The following is a 16,975-nucleotide window of genomic DNA, read 5'->3' on the forward strand; positions in this document are numbered from 1 at the left end:
ACGTTTTGATAGGAGCGCTGGGTTCTATATATATATATTGACATTTGGTTATATATATGTATAGACTTTATAAATTCTTGACAGAGATGTGCCTGAGCAGCGGCCCTCCCCAGCCCTATCCCAAATCATACTTATTTTGCATAGGAGATACCATGGTCATGAAGATTGTTCTCCCAGGGTGAGGTTCATTCATTGCATTCTGGGTATGCTGACCCCTGTGATTTCCCCAAATGTGGGAAACTCGACTGCATTATTTGTGGTAGTGGGGGACTGTGTTTGTGCTTTCCTCTGGTCAGCTCTGGTAAAAGTCAGATTTATTTGTCTCAGATCTTCCTCTAGCCTTGTTCTTCTTTCGAGAGTTTCCATGTGCTGCCTCAGTTGGATCTCCTTCACTTGACAGGGGGGTGCCCGAGCAGCGACCCTCCCCAGCTCTAGCCCAACTCCTACTTACCTGCCAGGTGAGATACTATGATCATGAAGGTGCTTCTCCCAGGGCAAGGCTCACCCATTGCACTCTGGGTGTGCTGCTCCTGCGGTTTCCCCAAATGTTGGACACTTGACTGCATAATTTGTGTTTCCCCTGGTCGGCTCTCGTATAATTCAGATCTCTTTGTCTCAGGTCTCTCTCCAGCCTAGTTTGCTGTCTGTTTCCACTTCTCTTTTCTTGAGTTGCTCCCTTCTATGCCCTTGCGCACTATCCTGACTTCTCCCGTCTGCTTACTTTGTGCCTTCCAACGCACAATGCAAACTACAGGTAGTGCTGCAGGGCCCACACCCTTTTACTTGCCTTACAGAGCAGCTCTGGAGCTGTTACAGTGCCCAGCTGCTGCAAGAAATCAGCTTGAATGCTTCAGGGGCTGGGGCATAGCCCCACACCGAAGGAGGGTGGAGGTGTTTAATGCGAACTAGGGGTCATCCAAGCGCCGCAAAAGGCCGCCATGCCCTGCACGCCCCTTTTCTCTTTTCATATGCAGACGAGGGTTGAAGCCAACTTTGACCCACTGCTTGGATGACATCACCATATGCAAATCCATCTGCTGCAGGCCTTCCCCCAGGAATGCTTGCACTAGTTGTTGCATTTGGTTTGTTGTTTGGGGGTGCTTCAGTATTAGGCAGCCTTCTGCCCTCCCATGTTCATCTGAAAATATGTGTTCTCCCTGCAGTTGTTGTCCCCAGATGAGAGTTCCCTTGTGCTGCCTCAGTTGAATCTCCTTTACTTGACAGAGATGTGCCTGAGCAGCGGCCCTCCCCAGCCCTATCCCAAGTCATACTTATTTTGCATAGGAGATACCATGGTCATGAAGATTGTTCTCCCAGGGTGAGGTTCATTCATTGCATTCTGGGTATGCTGACCCCTATGATTTCCCCAAATGTGGGAAACTCGACTGCATTATTTGTGGTAGTGGGGGACTGTGTTTGTTCTTTCCTCTGGTCAGCTCTGGTAAAAGTCAGATTTATTTGTCTCAGATCTTCCTCTAGCCTTGTTCTTCTATCGAGAGTTTCCTTGTGCTGCCTCAGTTGGATCTACTTCACTTGACAGGGGGGTGCCCGAGCAGCGACCCTCCCCAGCTCTATCCCAAATCCTACTTACCTGCCAGGTGAGATACTATGATCATGAAGGTGCTTCTCCTAGGGCAAGTCTCACCCATTGCACTCTGGGTGTGCTGCTCCTGCGATTTCCCCAAATGTGGGAAACTTGACTGCATAATTTGTGTTTCCCCTGGTCGGCTCTGATTTCCCCAAATGTGGGAAACTTGACTGCATTATTTGTGGTAGTGAGTGACTGTGTTTGTGCTTTCCTCTGGTCAGCTCTGGTAAAAGTCAGATTTCTTTGTCTCAGATCTTCCTCTAGCCTTGTTCTTCTTTCGAGAGTTTCCTTGTGCTGCCTCAGTTGGATCTCCTTCACTTGACAGGGGGGTGCCCGAGCAGCGACCCTCCCCAGCTCTAGCCCAACTCCTACTTACCTGCCAGGTAAGATACTATGATCATGAAGGTGCTTCTCCCAGGGCAAGGCTCACCCATTGCACTCTGGGTGTGCTGCTCCTGCGATTTCCCCAAATGTGGGAAACTTGACTGCATAATTTGTGTTTCCCCTGGTCGGCTCTCGTATAATTCAGATCTCTTTGTCTCAGGTCTCTCTCCAGCCTAGTTTGCTGTCTGTTTCCACTTCTCTTTTCTTGAGCTGCTCCCTTCTATGCCCTTGCGCACTATCCTGACTTCTCCCGTCTGCTTACTTTTTGCCTTCCAACGCACAATGCGAACTACAGGTAGTGCTGCAGTTCCCACACCCTTTTATTTGCCTTACAGAGCAGCTCTGGAGCTGTTACAGTGCCCAGCTGCTGCAAGAAATCAGCTTGAATGCTTCAGGGGCTGGGGCATAGCCAACATGAGCCCCACACTGAAGGAGGGTGGAGGTGTTTAATGCGAGCTAGGGGTCATCCAAGCGCCGCAAAAGGCTGCCATGCCCTGCACGCCCCTTTTCTCTTTTCATATGCAGACGAGGGTTGAAGCCAACTTTGACCCACTGCTTGGATGACATCACCATATGCAAATCCATCTGCTGCAGGCCTTCCCCCAGGAATGCCTGCACTAGTTGTTGCATTTTATTTGTTGTTTTGGGGTGCTTCAGTATTAGGTAGCCTTCTGCCCTCCCATGTTCATCTGAAAATATGTGTTCTCCCTGCAGTTGTTGTCCCCAGATGAGAGTTCCCTTGTGCTGCCTCAGTTGAATCTCCTTTACTTGACAGAGATGTGCCTGAGCAGCGGCCCTCCCCAGCCCTATCCCAAATCATACTTATTTTGCATAGGAGATACCATGGTCATGAAGATTGTTCTCCCAGGGTGAGGTTCATTCATTGCATTCTGGGTATGCTGACCCCTGTGATTTCCACAAATGTGGGAAACTCGACTGCATTATTTGTGATAGTGGGGGACTGTGTTTGTGCTTTCCTCTGGTCAGCTCTGGTAAAAGTCAGATTTCTTTGTCTCAGATTTTCCTCTAACCTTGTTCTTCTTTCGAGAGTTCCCTTGTGCTGCCTCAGTTGGATCTCCTTCACTTGACAGGGGGCTGCCCGAGCAGCGACCCTCCCCAGCTCTAGCCCAACTCCTACTTACCTGCCAGGTGAGATACTATGATCATGAAGTTGCTTCTCCCTGGGCAAGGATCACCCATTGCACTCTGGGTGTGCTGCCCCTGTGATTTCCCCAAATGTGGGAAACTTGACTGCGTAATTTGTGTTTCCCCTGGTCGGCTCTCATATAATTCAGATCTCTTTGTCTCAGGTCTCTCTCCAGCCTAGTTTGCTGTCTGTTTCCACTTCTTTTTTCTTGAGCCCCTCCCTTCTATACCCTTGTGCACTATCCTGACTTCTCCTCCCGTCTGCTTACTTTGTGCCTTACAATGCACAATGCAAACTACAGGTAGTGCTGCAGGGCCCACACCCTTTTACTTGCCTTACAGAGCAGCTCTGGAGCTGTTACAGTGCCCAGCTGCTGCAAGAAATCAGCTTGAATGCTTCAGGGGCTGGGGCATGGCCAACATGAGCCCCACACAGAAGGAGGGTGGAGGTATTTAATGCGAACTAGGGGTCATCCAAGCGCTGCAAAAGGCCGCCATGCCCTGCATACCCCTTTTCTCTTTTCATATGCAGATGAGGGTTCCAGCCAACTTTGGCCCACTGCTTGGATGACATCACCGTATGCAAATCCGTCTTCTGCAGACCTTCCCCCAGGAATGCTTGTACTAGTTGTTGCATTTGGTTTGTTGTTTGGGGGTGCTTCAGTATTAGGCAGCCTTCTGCCCTCCAATGTTCATCTGAAAATATGTGTTCTCCCTGCAGTTGTTGTCCCCAGATGAGAGTTCCCTTGTGCTGCCTCAGTTGAATCTCCTTTACTTGACAGAGATGTGCCTGAGCAGCGGCCCTCCCCAGCCCTATCCCAAATCATACTTATTTTGCATAGGAGATACCATGGTCATGAAGATTGTTCTCCCAGGGTGAGGTTCATTCATTGCATTCTGGGTATGCTGACCCCTGTGATTTCCCCAAACGTGGGAAACTTGACTGCATTATTTGTGGTAGTGAGTGACTGTGTTTGTGCTTTCCTCTGGTCAGCTCTGGTAAAAGTCAGATTTCTTTGTCTCAGATCTTCCTCTAGCCTTGTTCTTCTTTCGAGAGTTTCCTTGTGCTGCCTCAGTTGGATCGCCTTCACTTGACAGGGGGGTGCCCGAGCAGCGACCCTCCCCAGCTCTAGCCCAACTCCTACTTACCTGCCAGGTGAGATACTATGATCATGAAGGTGCTTCTCCCAGGGCAAGGCTCACCCATTGCACTCTGGGTGTGCTGCTCCTGCGATTTCCCCAAATGTGGGAAACTTGACTGCATAATTTGTGTTTCCCCTGGTCGGCTCTCGTATAATTCAGATCTCTTTGTCTCAGGTCTCTCTCCAGCCTAGTTTGCTGTCTGTTTCCACTTCTCTTTTCTTGAGCCGCTCCCTTCTATGCCCTTGCGCACTATCCCAGGATAATTATTGTAGCTGGTCTGCGGGTAACAGCTCTCAGATCCACTTCTAGAAAAAATGCAACAATGTAATTTGAGTGACAAACTGCAGAGATGAACCCTTTCTGTGACTGCTGCACAGGGATCACACAAACTCTATTCATAGGGCTGACTTCACTTAGGGGAGATGTTCTCGCCCCGCAAAGAAGTGCGAGTATATACCGCACTTACGGTACCATTGGATTTACAGATATTTTCTTGCAATACACTATGGGGGTCATTCTGAGTTGATTGCTCGCTAGCAGTTTTTAGCAGCCTTAAAACGGTGGAGTTAACATATCTCACGTGGAAGGTGGTCATGTTATTAGCCTTGGCTTCGGCTAGGCGAGTGTCGGAATTAGCGGCTTTGTCACATAAAAGCCCATATTTGGTGTTCCATGTGGATAGAGCGGAATTGCGGACCCATCCTCAATTCCTACCAAAAGTGGTCTCATCTTTTCATATGAACCAATCTATTGTGGTGCCTTTGGCTACGCGTGACTTGGAGGATTCCGAGTTACTTGATGTGGTCAGGGCTTTGAAAATTTACGTGGCCAGGACGGCTAGAGTCAGGAAAACTGAAGCGCTGTTTGTCCTGTATGCAACCAACAAGATTGGTGCCCCTGCTTCAAAGCAGGCTATTGCTCGCTGGATTTGTAACACGATTCAGCAAGCGCATTCTATGGCTGGATTGCAGTTACCGAAATCGGTCTAGGCCCATTCCACGAGGAAAGTGGGCTCTTCTTGGGCGGCTGCCCGAGGGGTCTCGGCACTACAGCTGTGTCGAGCTGCTACTTGGTCAGGTTCAAACACCTTTTCAAAATACTATAAGTTTGATACCCTGGCTGAGGAGGAACTCATGTTTGCTCAATCGGTGCTGCAGAGTCATCCGCACTCTCCCGCCCGTTTTGGAGCTTTGGTATAATCCCCATGGTCCTTACGGAGTCCCCAGCATCCTCTAGGACGTTAGAGAAAATAAGATTTTAAACCTACCGGTAAATCTTTTTCTCGTAGTCCGTAGAGGATGCTGGGCGCCCGTCCCAAGTGCGGACTACTTCTGCAATACTTGTATATAGTTATTGCTTCAATAAGGGTTATGTTATAGTTGCATTGGTCCTGCACTGATGCTACAGTATGTTGTTTTTTCGTACTCATAACTGGGTAGTTTATCACAAGTTATACGGTGTGATTGGTGTGGCTGGTATGAATCTTGCCCTGGATTAACAAAATCCTTTCCTCATACTGTCAGTCTCCTCTGGGCACAGTTTCTCTAACTGTGGCATAGAGGCGCATAGAGGGAGGAGCCAGTGCACACCCAGAACTAAAGTCTTTCTTAAAGTGCCCATGTCTCCTGCGGAGCCCGTCTATCCCCATGGTCCTTACGGAGTCCCCAGCACCCTCTACGGACTACGAGAAAAAGATTTACCGGTAGGTTTAAAATCTTATTTTCTACTTTATTCTTTTCTATCCTAGTTTATTACGACCAACTCTCATCCAAGGAGTTTGATATTCTACTACCTGCATGCAATTTAAATTGCTTAAATTGTTTATATGGTTGATTTGTCCTTCACAACCCATAATCTGCAACTTGGATGTACTTGTGTCATTGAAAATCTTATAATAAAAATGTTTATATATTGAAAAAAAAAGTTATAAGACATATGCATTCAATATTTGAAGAAACAAAATAAAATAAAGCTATGTATTGGGTTTCACTAACAAGCACATTGGAAGACTTGACTACTGTTAAAAGACATGCATTACATGGTATAGAGCCACAAACCACAATGTAGTAAAATAAAAACAAACTTACATGTGCTAGAGCTGGGGAGGGTCGCTGCTCGGGCAGCCCCCTGTCAAGTGAAGGAGATCCAACTGAGGCAGCACAAGGGAACTCTCGAAAGAAGAACAAGGCTAGAGGAAAATCTGAGACAAAGAAATCTGACTTTTACCAGAGCTGACCAGAGGAAAGCACAAACACAGTCCCCCACTACCACAAATAATGCAGTCGAGTTTCCCACATTTGTGGAAATCACAGGGGTCAGCATACCCAGAATGCAATGAATGAACCTCACCCTGGGAGAACAATCTTCATGACCATGGTATCTCCTATGCAAAATAAGTATGATTTGGGATAGGGCTGGGGAGGGCCGCTGCTCAGGCACATCTCTGTCAAGTAAAGGAGATTCAACTGAGGCAGCACAAGGGAACTCTCATCTGGGGACAACAACTGCAGGGAGAACACATATTTTCAGATGAACATGGGAGGGCAGAAGGCTACCTAATACTGAAGCACCCCCAAACAACAAACAAAATGCAACAACTAGTGCAAGCATTCCTGGGGGAAGGCCTGCAGCAGATGGATTTGCATATGGTGATGTCATCCAAGCAGTGGGTCAAAGTTGGCTTCAACCCTCGTCTGCATATGAAAAGAGAAAAGGGGCGTGCAGGGCATGGCAGCCTTTTGCTGCGCTTGGATGACCTCTAGCTCGCATTAAACACCTCCACCCTCCTTCGGTGTGGGGCTCATGTTGGCTATGCCCCAGCCCCTGAAGCATTCAAGCTGATTTCTTGCAGCAGTTGGCACTGTAACAGCTCCAGAGCTGCTCTGTAAGGCAAATAAAAGGGTGTGGGACCTGCAGCACTACCTGTAGTTCGCATTGTGCGTTGGAAGGCAAAAAGTAAGCAGACGGGAGAAGACAGGATAGTGCGCAAGGGCATAGAAGGGAGCGGCTCAAGAAAAGAGAAGTGGAAACAGACAGCAAACTAGGCTGGAGAGAGACCTGAGACAAAGAGATCTGAATTATACGAGAGCCGACCAGGGGAAACACAAATTATGCAGTCAAGTTTCCCACATTTGGGGAAATCGCAGGAGCAGCACACCCAGAGTGCAATGGGTGAGCCTTGCCCTGGGAGAAGCACCTTCATGATCATAGTATCTCACCTGGCAGGTAAGTAGGAGTTGGGCTAGAGCTGGGGAGGGTCGCTGCTCGGGCACCCCCCTGTCAAGTGAAGGAGATCCAACTGAGGCAGCACAAGGAAACTCTCGAAAGAAGAACAAGGCTAGAGGAAGATCTGAGACAAAGAAATCTGACTTTTACCAGAGCTGACCAGAGGAAAGCACAAACACAGTCACTCACTACCACAAATAATGCAGTCAAGTTTCCCACATTTGGAGAAATCACAGGGGTCAGCATACCCAGAATGCAATGAATGAACCTCACCCTGGGAGAACAATCTTCATGACCATAGTATCTCCTATGCAAAATAAGTATGATTTGGGATAGGGCTGGGGAGGGCCGCTGCTCAGGCACATCTCTGTCAAGTAAAGGAGATTCAACTGAGGCAGCACAAGGGAACTCTCATCTGGGGACAACAACTGCAGGGAGAACACATATTTTCAGATGAACATGGGAGGGCAGAAGGCTGCCTAATACTGAAGCACCCCCAAACAACAAACCAAATGCAACAACTAGTACAAGCATTCCTGGGGGAAGGTCTGCAGAAGACGGATTTGCATACGGTGATGTCATCCAAGCAGTGGGCCAAAGTTGGCTGGAACCCTCATCTGCATATGAAAAGAGAAAAGGGGTATGCAGGGCATGGCGGCCTTTTGCAGCGCTTGGATGACCCCTAGTTCGCATTAAATACCTCCACCCTCCTTCTGTGTGGGGCTCATGTTGGCCATGCCCCAGCCCCTGAAGCATTCAAGCTGATTTCTTGCAGCAGCTGGGCACTGTAACAGCTCCAGAGCTGCTCTGTAAGGCAAGTAAAAGGGTGTGGGCCCTGCAGCACTACCTGTAGTTTGCATTGTGCATTGTAAGGCACAAAGTAAGCAGACGGGAGGAGAAGTCAGGATAGTGCACAAGGGTATAGAAGGGAGGGGCTCAAGAAAAAAGAAGTGGAAACAGACAGCAAACTAGGCTGGAGAGAGACCTGAGACAAAGAGATCTGAATTATATGAGAGCCGACCAGGGGAAACACAAATTACACAGTCAAGTTTCCCACATTTGGGGAAATCACAGGGGCAGCACACCCAGAGTGCAATGGGTGATCCTTGCCCAGGGAGAAGCAACTTCATGATCATAGTATCTCACCTGGCAGGTAAGTAGGAGTTGGGCTAGAGCTGGGGAGGGTCGCTGCTCGGGCACCCCCCTGTCAAGTGAAGGAGATCCAACTGAGGCAGCACAAGGGAACTCTCGAAAGAAGAACAAGGCTAGAGGAAAATCTGAAACAAAGAAATCTGACTTTTACCAGAGCTGACCAGAGGAAAGAACAAACACAGTCCCCCACTACCACAAATAATGCAGTCGAGTTTCCCACATTTAGGGAAATCACAGGGGTCAGCATACCCAGAATGCAATGAATGAACCTCACCCTGAGAGAACAATCTTCATGACCATGATATCGCCTATGCAAAATAAGTATGATTTGGGATAGGGCTGGGGAGGGCCGCTGCTCAGGCACATCTCTGTCAAGTAAAGGAGATTCAACTGAGGCAGCACAAGGGAACTCTCATCTGGGGACAACAACTGCAGGGAGAACACATATTTTCAGATGAACATGGGAGGGCAGAAGGCTGCCTAATACTGAAGCACCCCCAAACAACAAACCAAATGCAACAACTAGTGCAAGCATTCCTGGGGGAAGGCTGCAGCAGATGGATTTGCATATGGTGATGTCATCCAAGCAGTGGGTCAAAGTTGGCTTCAACCCTCGTCTGCATATGAAAAGAGAAAAGGGGCGTGCAGGGCATGGCGGCCTTTTGCGGCAATTGGATGACCCCTAGTTCGCATTAAACACCTCCACCCTCCTTCGGTGTGGGGCTCATGTTGGCTATGCCCCAGCCCCTGAAGCATTCAAGCTGATTTCTTGCAGCAGCTAGGCACTGTAACAGCTCCAGAGCTGCTCTGTAAGGCAAGTAAAAGGGCGTGGGCCCTGCAGCACTACCTGTAGTTCGCATTGTGCGTTGGAAGGCACAAATTAAGCAGACGGGAGAAGTCAGGATAGTGCGCAAGGGCATAGAAGGGAGCGGCTCAAGAAAAAAGAAGTGTAAACAGACAGCAAACTAGGCTGGAGAGAGACATGAGACAAAGAGATCTGAATTATACGAGAGCCGACCAGGGGAAACACAAATTATGCAGTCAAGTTTCCCACATTTGGGGAAATCGCAGGAGCAGCACACCCAGAGTGCAATTGGTGAGCCTTGCCCTGGGAGAAGCACCTTCATGATCATAGTATCTTACCTAGCAGGTAAGAAGGAGTTGGGCTAGAGCTGGGGAGGGTCGCTGCTCGGGCACCCCCCTGTCAAGTGAAGGAGATCCAACTGAGGCAGCACAAGGGAACTCTCGAAAGAAGAACAAGGCTAGAGGAAGATCTGAGACAAAGAAATCTGACTTTTACCAGAGCTGACCAGAGGAAAGCACAAACACAGTCCCCCACTACCACAAATAATGCTGTCAAGTTTACCACATTTGGGGAAATAACAGGGGTCAGCATACCCAGAATGCAATGAATGAACCTCACCCTGGGAGAACAATCTTCATGACCATGGTATCTCCTATGCAAAATAAGTATGATTTGGGATAGGGCTGGGGAGGGCCGCTGCTCAGGCACATCTCTGTCAAGTAAAGGAGATTCAACTGAGGCAGCACAAGGGAACTCTCATCTGGGGACAACAACTGCAGGAGGTACACATATTTTCAGATGAACATGGGAGGGCAGAAGGCTGCCTAATACTAAAGCACCCCCAAACAACAAACCAAATGCAACAACTAGTGCAAGCATTCCTGGGGGAAGGCCTGCAGCAGATGGATTTGCATATGGTGATGTCATCCAAGCAGTGGGTCAAAGTTGGCTTCAACCCTCGTCTGCATATGAAAAGAGAAAATTGGCATGCAGGGCATGGCGGCCTTTTGCGGTGCTTGGATGACCCCTAGTTCGCATTAAACACCTCCACCCTCCTTCGGTGTGGGGCTCATGATGGCTATGCCTCAGCCCCTGAAGCATTTAAGCTGATTTCTTGCAGCAGCTGGGCACTGTAACAGCTCCAGAGCTGCTCTGTAAGGCAAGTAAAAGGGTGTGGGCCCTGCAGCACTACCTGTAGTTTGCATTGTGCGTTGGAAGGCACAAAGTAAGCAGACGGGAGAAGTCAGGATAGTGCGCAAGGGCATAGAAGGGAGCAACTCAAGAAAAGAGAAGTGGAAACAGACTGCAAATTAGGCTGGAGAGTGACCTGAGACAAAGAGATCTGAATTATACGAGAGCCGACCAGGTGAAACACAAATTATGCAGTCAAGTGTCCAACATTTGGGGAAACCGCAGGAGTAGCACACCCAGAGTGCAATGGGTGAGCCTTGCCCTGGGAGAAGCACCTTCATGATCATAGTATCTCACCTGGCAGGTAAGTAGGAGTTGGGCTAGAGCTGGGGAGGGTCGCTGCTCGGGCACCCCCCTGTCAAGTGAAGTAGATCCAACTGAGGCAGCACAAGGAAACTCTCGATAGAAGAACAAGGCTAGAGGAAGATCTGAGACAAAGAAATCTGACTTTTACCAGAGCTGACCAGAGGAAAGAACAAACACAGTCCCCCACTACCACAAATAATGCAGTCGAGTTCCCCACATTTGTGGAAATCACAGGGGTCAGCATACCCAGAATGCAATGAATGAACCTCACCCTGGGAGAACAATCTTCATGACCATGGTATCTCCTATGCAAAATAAGTATGACTTGGGATAGGGCTGGGGAGGGCCGCTGCTCAGGCACATCTCTGTCATGTAAAGGAGATTCAACTGAGGCAGCACAAGGGAACTCTCATCTGGGGACAACAACTGCAGGGAGAACACATATTTTCAGATGAACATGGTAGGGCAGAAGGCTGCCTAATACTGAAGCACCCCCAAACAACAAACCAAATGCAACAACTAGTGCAAGCATTCCTGGGGGAAGGCCTGCAGCAGATGGATTTGCATATGGTGATGTCATCCAAGCAGTGGGTCAAAGTTGGCTTCAACCCTCGTCTACATATGAAAAGAGAAAAGGGGCGTGCAGGGCATGGCGGCCTTTTGCTGCACTTGGATGACCCCTAGTTCGCATTAAACACCTCCACCCTCCTTCGGTGTGGGGCTATGCCCCAGCCCCTGAAGCATTCAAGCTGATTTCTTGCAGCAGCTGGGCACTGTAACAGCTCCAGAGCTGCTCTGTAAGGCAAGTAAAAGGGTGTGGGCCCTGCAGCACTACCTGTAGTTTGCATTATGCGTTGGAAGGCACAAAGTAAGCAGACGGGAGAAGTCAGGATAGTGAGCAAGGGCATAGAAGGGAGCAACTCAAGAAAAGAGAAGTGGAAACAGACAGCAAACTAGGCTGGAGAGAGACCTGAGACAAAGAGATCTGAATTATACGAGAGCCGACCAGGGGAAACACAAATTATGCAGTCAAGTGTCCAACATTTGGGGAAACCGCAGAAGCAGCACACCCAGAGTGCAATGGGTGAGCCTTGCCCTGGGAGAAGCACCTTCATGATCATAATATCTCACCTGGCAGGTAAGTAGGAGTTGGGCTAGAGCTGGGGAGGGTCGCTGCTCGGGCACCCCCCTGTCAAGTGAAGGAGATCCAACTGAGGCAGCACAAGGGAACTCTCGAAAGAAGAACAAGGCTAGAGGAAGATCTGAGACAAAGAAATCTGACTTTTACCAGAGCTGACCAGAGGAAAGCACAAACACAGTCCCCCACTACCACAAATAATGCTGTCAAGTTTACCACATTTGGGGAAATAACAGGGGTCAGCATACCCAGAATGCAATGAATGAACCTCACCCTGGGAGAACAATCTTCATGACCATGGTATCTCCTATGCAAAATAAGTATGATTTGGGATAGGGCTGGAGAGGGCTCAGGCACATCTCTGTCAAGAATTTATAAAGTCTATACATATATATAACCAAATGTCAATATATATATATAGAACCCAGCGCTCCTATCAAAACTTATCTATTTCACCAATTTGTTGCTTATTTAATCTTTATACATCTATTAATTTTCACCATATATTATAAAATGCTGCTCCCATAGGTAGTACTGTTCTACCAATAATAAACCAAATTTTAAAGATAATCACACTTGTTATCAAGGGAGCGCAAAAAATAAAATATACAAGCTCTTTATTTTTAAAAAATATATATAGACAGAAGAAACACACATTCAATAAATTACAATGGAGTCAACATATATAGGCACCACTATCCATATCTAAATGTAATCAGGATCTATTTCATATTGCCCTTGATGACAACGGAATGTTTATTAAAGTGTCCAAAAAATCCTCCTGGATACAGCTGTTGTAATTTAATCGTTACTTTCCAATTGTAATTGATACATTAAATTCCTTCTTGTGGATGAACAGCAACAGTTGTAACCAACGCCTCTTATTTACTGCAGTTAAAGTTCATATGTAACTCACGTGAGTAATGAAAGAAAACAGGGGGAGAGCGCTGTGATGGTTGGTGAAACACAGCGGTATGCTACGACCCCCGTTAACCGTGGCTGGATCTTATTGGCACTCGCGGTCGGGATATTTCTCCCTGCCGTGGGGTAGAGACCTCCTTTTGCTCAGTCTCAAATTGCTTTTTCCCCTTCACCGCTGTCTTTACATCAGACGTCCGCCGTGATGTAGCTCGTTCATGAACGGGCTTATATCTCAGCAATCAGAGTGTCCGGTAATCACCTTACTTACGCGTTTCTCCGCTGTTATCCAAGAGCGGTTTCGTCAGAGGATACATCAGCAGCCTAGCAGGCTCTTTTTAAAATGCACCGGACCAATAGTATTACTAATTAGTTGATTGGATACATACATGTACTAATTGGATGCATACATGTAATGACTCACATATGGAACAACTTTCTAATTGCAATTGCACATATAAAGGCATTTCATAATATAAAAATAAGCAACATGGTGATTAAAAATAATAATAAAATAAGCAACAAGGTGGTTTAAAAAATAACAGAAAATATATAATCTATATACAGATTAACCTATAATCTTTCAATCAATACCTCATATCTATAATCACATATACATAATTCAGAGACTCAGCACTAAGGATCCCCATTTACTTATATAAAACCTTTTAGGGTAACATAAATCCATGCCACTACTAAAGCAGTTCTTGTGGCGCAGGGGAAACATCACCTGCACTCTATGCAACTAGTCCCATGTTCGAATCCAACCTGCTCAGCTTAACATCCATATTATTTATTTACTTTTAATGGGATCATTCTATCAATTCATTTTTACCTTTAATTTTTGTTAATATTATTTCTATATTTCATTATTTTAACCCCTGGAATAATTACATTGCTGTTTAAACAACAAAAAGAATTGAAGAAAAAATAAATATTAAACAGACAATTTAAGGATTCGAAGATTTAAATATTTAAAGATTTTAAAATTTAAAACAGGGAGGGGGGGGGGGGGAGGGAGGGTGGCCTTTTGGGAGAAGGAGGGGAAAAAAATAAAAATAGAAAAAAAAATATATATATAGAACCAAGAGAAAGTGTAAAAAGAGGATGGAGGAAGAAATCTGATGTTCATCATTACTAGTGGATTTTACTAAGGAACTTTAAAGGAATACACACAACAGGATTATACAGTTTCATCCTAAGAGGAAAGCTGTTTCCAAAATAGCTACTTCTAATAATTTTGTTTATTTATTAAACATACAATAAATGGATATTCAATAAATAATATATTAGGTAAATCAATAGATAAAATCTTCAGAGACTGCCAATGTTGTTCAGTTCGATGCTCTCATTCAGACCATCAGGTGTAAGGGTACCCAAAGAAAAAATCCAAAATGCCTCCCTTGTCAAGTAAAGGAGATTCAACTGAGGCAGCACAAGGGAACTCTCATCTGGGGACAACAACTGCAGGGAGAACACATATTTTCAGATGAACATGGGAGGGCAGAAGGCTGCCTAATACTGAAGCACCCCCAAACAACAAACCAAATGCAACAACTAGTACAAGCATTCCTGGGGGAAGGCCTGCAGCAGATGGATTTGCATATGGTGATGTCATCCAAGCAGTGGGTCAAAGTTGGCTTCAACCCTCGTCTGCATATGAAAAGAGAAAAGGGGCGTGCAGGGCATGGCGGCCTTTTGCGGCGCTTGGATGACTCCTAGTTCGCATTAAACACCTCCACCCTACTTCGGTGTGGGGCTCATGTTGGCTATGCCCCAGCCCCTGAAGCATTCAAGCTGATTACTTGCAGCAGCTGGGCACTGTAATAGCTCCAGAGCTGCTCTGTAAGGAAACTAAAAGGGTGTGGGCCCTGCAGCACTACCTGTAGTTCGCATTGTGCGTTGGAAGGCACAAAGTAAGCAGACGGGAGAAGTCAAGATAGTGCGCAAGGGCATAGAAGGGAGTGGCTCAAGAAAAGAGAAGTGTAAACAGACAGCAAACTAGGCTGGAGAGAGACATGAGACAAAGAGATCTGAATTATACGAGAGCCGACCAGGGGAAACACAAATTATGCAGTCAAGTTTCCCACATTTGGGGAAATCGCAGGAGCAGCACACCCAGAGTGCAATTGGTGAGCCTTGCCCTGGGAGAAGCACCTTCATGATCATAGTATCTTACCTAGCAGGTAAGAAGGAGTTGGGCTAGAGCTGGGGAGGGTCGCTGCTCGGGCACCCCCCTGTCAAGTGAAGGAGATCCAACTGAGGCAGCACAAGGGAACTCTCGAAAGAAGAACAAGGCTAGAGGAAGATCTGAGACAAAGAAATCTGACTTTTACCAGAGCTGACCAGAGGAAAGCACAAACACAGTCCCCCACTACCACAAATAATGCTGTCAAGTTTACCACATTTGGGGAAATAACAGGGGTCAGCATACCCAGAATGCAATAAATGAACCTCACCCTGGGAGAACAATCTTCATGACCATGGTATCTCCTATGCAAAATAAGTATGATTTGGGATAGGGCTGGGGAGGGCCGCTGCTCAGGCACATCTCTGTCAAGTAAAGGAGATTCAACTGAGGCAGCACAAGGGAACTCTCATCTGGGGACAACAACTGCAGGAGGTACACATATTTTCAGATGAACATGGGAGGGCAGACGGCTGCCTAATACTGAAGCACCCCCAAACAACAAACCAAATGCAACAACTAGTGCAAGCATTCCTGGGGGAAGGCCTGCAGCAGATGGATTTGCATATGGTGATGTCATCCAAGCAGTGGGTCAAAGTTGGCTTCAACCCTCGTCTGCATATGAAAAGAGAAAATTGGCATGCAGGGCATGGCGGCCTTTTGCGGCGCTTGGATAACCCCTAGTTCGCATTAAACACCTCCACCCTCCTTCGGTGTGGGGCTCATGTTGGCTATGCCCCAGCCCCTGAAGCATTCAAGCTGATTTCTTGCAGCAGCTGGGCACTGTAACAGCTCCAGAGCTGCTCTGTAAGGCAAGTAAAAGGGTGTGGGCCCTGCAGCACTACCTGTAGTTCGCATTGTGCGTTGGAAGGCAAAAAGTAAGCAGACGGGAGAAGTCAGGATAGTGCGCAAGGGCATAGAAGGGAGCGGCTCAAGAAAAGAGAAGTGGAAACAGACAGCAAACTAGGCTGGAGAGAGACCTGAGACAAAGACATCTGAATTATACGAGAGCCGACCAGGGGAAACACAAATTATGCAGTCAAGTTTCCCGCATTTGGGGAAATCACAGGGGCAGCACACCCAGAGTGCGATGGGTGAGCCTTGCCCTGGGAGAAGCACCTACATGATCATAGTATCTCACCTGGCAGGTAAGTAGGAGTTGGGCTAGAGCTGGGGAGGGTCGCTGCTCGGGCACCCCCCTGTCAAGTGAAGGAGATCCAACTGAGGCAGCACAAGGGAACTCTCGAAAGAAGAACAAGGCTAGAGGAAGATCTGAGACAAAGAAATCTGTCTTTTACCAGAGCTGACCAGAGGAAAGCACAAACACAGTCCCCCACTACCACAAATAATGCAGTCGAGTTTCCAACATTTGGGGAAATCACAGGGGTCAGCATACCCAGAATGCAATGAATGAACCTCACCCTGGGAGAACAATCTTCATGACCATGGTATCTCCTATGCAAAATAAGTATGATTTGGGATAGGGCTGGGGAGGGCCGCTGCTCAGGCACATCTCTGTCAAGTAAAGGCGATTCAACTGAGGCAGCACAAGGGAACTCTCATCTGGGGACAACAACTGCAGGGAGAACACATATTTTCAGATGAACATGGGAGGGCAGAAGGCTGCCTAATACTGAAGCACCCCCAAACAACAAACCAAATGCAACAACTAGTGCAAGCATTCCTGGGGAAGGCCTGCAGCAGATGGATTTGCATATGGTGATGTCATCCAAGCAGTGGGTCAAAGTTGGCTTCAACCCTCGTCTGCATATGAAAAGAAAAAAGGGATGT

At 47.3% G+C, this 16,975-nt stretch overlaps 21 non-coding genes and 3 pseudogenes across 21 annotated transcripts; 9 read left to right on the plus strand and 15 right to left on the minus strand.

Moving 5' to 3' along the window:
* The first annotated feature begins 127 nt into the window (after nt 1-127).
* LOC134950350 (U1 spliceosomal RNA) lies at nt 128-291 on the plus strand. Its single transcript, XR_010183285.1, has one exon. It is a non-coding gene; the product is annotated as a U1 spliceosomal RNA (small nuclear RNA).
* Nucleotides 292-443: 152 nt separating this feature from the next.
* Nucleotides 444-606, plus strand: LOC134952895 (U1 spliceosomal RNA). The gene has a single exon (XR_010185274.1). It is a non-coding gene; the product is annotated as a U1 spliceosomal RNA (small nuclear RNA).
* Nucleotides 607-1,267: 661 nt separating this feature from the next.
* LOC134950637 (U1 spliceosomal RNA) lies at nt 1,268-1,431 on the plus strand. Its single transcript, XR_010183521.1, has one exon. It is a non-coding gene; the product is annotated as a U1 spliceosomal RNA (small nuclear RNA).
* A 152-nt stretch (nt 1,432-1,583) lies between these two features.
* LOC134952143 (U1 spliceosomal RNA) lies at nt 1,584-1,804 on the plus strand (annotated as a pseudogene).
* Nucleotides 1,805-1,956: 152 nt separating this feature from the next.
* LOC134952475 (U1 spliceosomal RNA) lies at nt 1,957-2,119 on the plus strand. The gene has a single exon (XR_010184988.1). It is a non-coding gene; the product is annotated as a U1 spliceosomal RNA (small nuclear RNA).
* A 671-nt stretch (nt 2,120-2,790) lies between these two features.
* On the plus strand, nt 2,791-2,954 carry LOC134950865 (U1 spliceosomal RNA). Its single transcript, XR_010183709.1, has one exon. It is a non-coding gene; the product is annotated as a U1 spliceosomal RNA (small nuclear RNA).
* A 152-nt stretch (nt 2,955-3,106) lies between these two features.
* Nucleotides 3,107-3,248, plus strand: LOC134953314 (U1 spliceosomal RNA; annotated as a pseudogene).
* A 695-nt stretch (nt 3,249-3,943) lies between these two features.
* On the plus strand, nt 3,944-4,107 carry LOC134951337 (U1 spliceosomal RNA). Its single transcript, XR_010184096.1, has one exon. It is a non-coding gene; the product is annotated as a U1 spliceosomal RNA (small nuclear RNA).
* Nucleotides 4,108-4,259: 152 nt separating this feature from the next.
* Nucleotides 4,260-4,422, plus strand: LOC134952036 (U1 spliceosomal RNA). Its single transcript, XR_010184658.1, has one exon. It is a non-coding gene; the product is annotated as a U1 spliceosomal RNA (small nuclear RNA).
* A 2,075-nt stretch (nt 4,423-6,497) lies between these two features.
* Nucleotides 6,498-6,661, minus strand: LOC134950741 (U1 spliceosomal RNA). Its single transcript, XR_010183607.1, has one exon. It is a non-coding gene; the product is annotated as a U1 spliceosomal RNA (small nuclear RNA).
* Nucleotides 6,662-7,331: 670 nt separating this feature from the next.
* On the minus strand, nt 7,332-7,494 carry LOC134952038 (U1 spliceosomal RNA). The gene has a single exon (XR_010184659.1). It is a non-coding gene; the product is annotated as a U1 spliceosomal RNA (small nuclear RNA).
* A 152-nt stretch (nt 7,495-7,646) lies between these two features.
* LOC134951661 (U1 spliceosomal RNA) lies at nt 7,647-7,810 on the minus strand. Its single transcript, XR_010184360.1, has one exon. It is a non-coding gene; the product is annotated as a U1 spliceosomal RNA (small nuclear RNA).
* Nucleotides 7,811-8,505: 695 nt separating this feature from the next.
* On the minus strand, nt 8,506-8,647 carry LOC134953271 (U1 spliceosomal RNA; annotated as a pseudogene).
* A 152-nt stretch (nt 8,648-8,799) lies between these two features.
* Nucleotides 8,800-8,963, minus strand: LOC134951698 (U1 spliceosomal RNA). Its single transcript, XR_010184390.1, has one exon. It is a non-coding gene; the product is annotated as a U1 spliceosomal RNA (small nuclear RNA).
* Nucleotides 8,964-9,633: 670 nt separating this feature from the next.
* On the minus strand, nt 9,634-9,796 carry LOC134953588 (U1 spliceosomal RNA). The gene has a single exon (XR_010185661.1). It is a non-coding gene; the product is annotated as a U1 spliceosomal RNA (small nuclear RNA).
* A 152-nt stretch (nt 9,797-9,948) lies between these two features.
* On the minus strand, nt 9,949-10,112 carry LOC134951279 (U1 spliceosomal RNA). Its single transcript, XR_010184048.1, has one exon. It is a non-coding gene; the product is annotated as a U1 spliceosomal RNA (small nuclear RNA).
* Nucleotides 10,113-10,783: 671 nt separating this feature from the next.
* LOC134953028 (U1 spliceosomal RNA) lies at nt 10,784-10,946 on the minus strand. The gene has a single exon (XR_010185374.1). It is a non-coding gene; the product is annotated as a U1 spliceosomal RNA (small nuclear RNA).
* A 152-nt stretch (nt 10,947-11,098) lies between these two features.
* LOC134951068 (U1 spliceosomal RNA) lies at nt 11,099-11,262 on the minus strand. Its single transcript, XR_010183875.1, has one exon. It is a non-coding gene; the product is annotated as a U1 spliceosomal RNA (small nuclear RNA).
* A 661-nt stretch (nt 11,263-11,923) lies between these two features.
* On the minus strand, nt 11,924-12,086 carry LOC134953133 (U1 spliceosomal RNA). The gene has a single exon (XR_010185447.1). It is a non-coding gene; the product is annotated as a U1 spliceosomal RNA (small nuclear RNA).
* A 152-nt stretch (nt 12,087-12,238) lies between these two features.
* Nucleotides 12,239-12,402, minus strand: LOC134951280 (U1 spliceosomal RNA). The gene has a single exon (XR_010184049.1). It is a non-coding gene; the product is annotated as a U1 spliceosomal RNA (small nuclear RNA).
* A 2,625-nt stretch (nt 12,403-15,027) lies between these two features.
* Nucleotides 15,028-15,190, minus strand: LOC134953590 (U1 spliceosomal RNA). Its single transcript, XR_010185662.1, has one exon. It is a non-coding gene; the product is annotated as a U1 spliceosomal RNA (small nuclear RNA).
* A 152-nt stretch (nt 15,191-15,342) lies between these two features.
* On the minus strand, nt 15,343-15,506 carry LOC134951737 (U1 spliceosomal RNA). The gene has a single exon (XR_010184422.1). It is a non-coding gene; the product is annotated as a U1 spliceosomal RNA (small nuclear RNA).
* Nucleotides 15,507-16,177: 671 nt separating this feature from the next.
* Nucleotides 16,178-16,340, minus strand: LOC134952977 (U1 spliceosomal RNA). Its single transcript, XR_010185332.1, has one exon. It is a non-coding gene; the product is annotated as a U1 spliceosomal RNA (small nuclear RNA).
* Nucleotides 16,341-16,492: 152 nt separating this feature from the next.
* On the minus strand, nt 16,493-16,656 carry LOC134950804 (U1 spliceosomal RNA). The gene has a single exon (XR_010183659.1). It is a non-coding gene; the product is annotated as a U1 spliceosomal RNA (small nuclear RNA).
* Nucleotides 16,657-16,975: the final 319 nt, after the last annotated feature.

This window comes from Pseudophryne corroboree, chromosome 8 (genome assembly GCF_028390025.1).
Source record: "Pseudophryne corroboree isolate aPseCor3 chromosome 8, aPseCor3.hap2, whole genome shotgun sequence".
NCBI classification, from domain to species: domain Eukaryota; kingdom Metazoa; phylum Chordata; class Amphibia; order Anura; family Myobatrachidae; genus Pseudophryne; species Pseudophryne corroboree.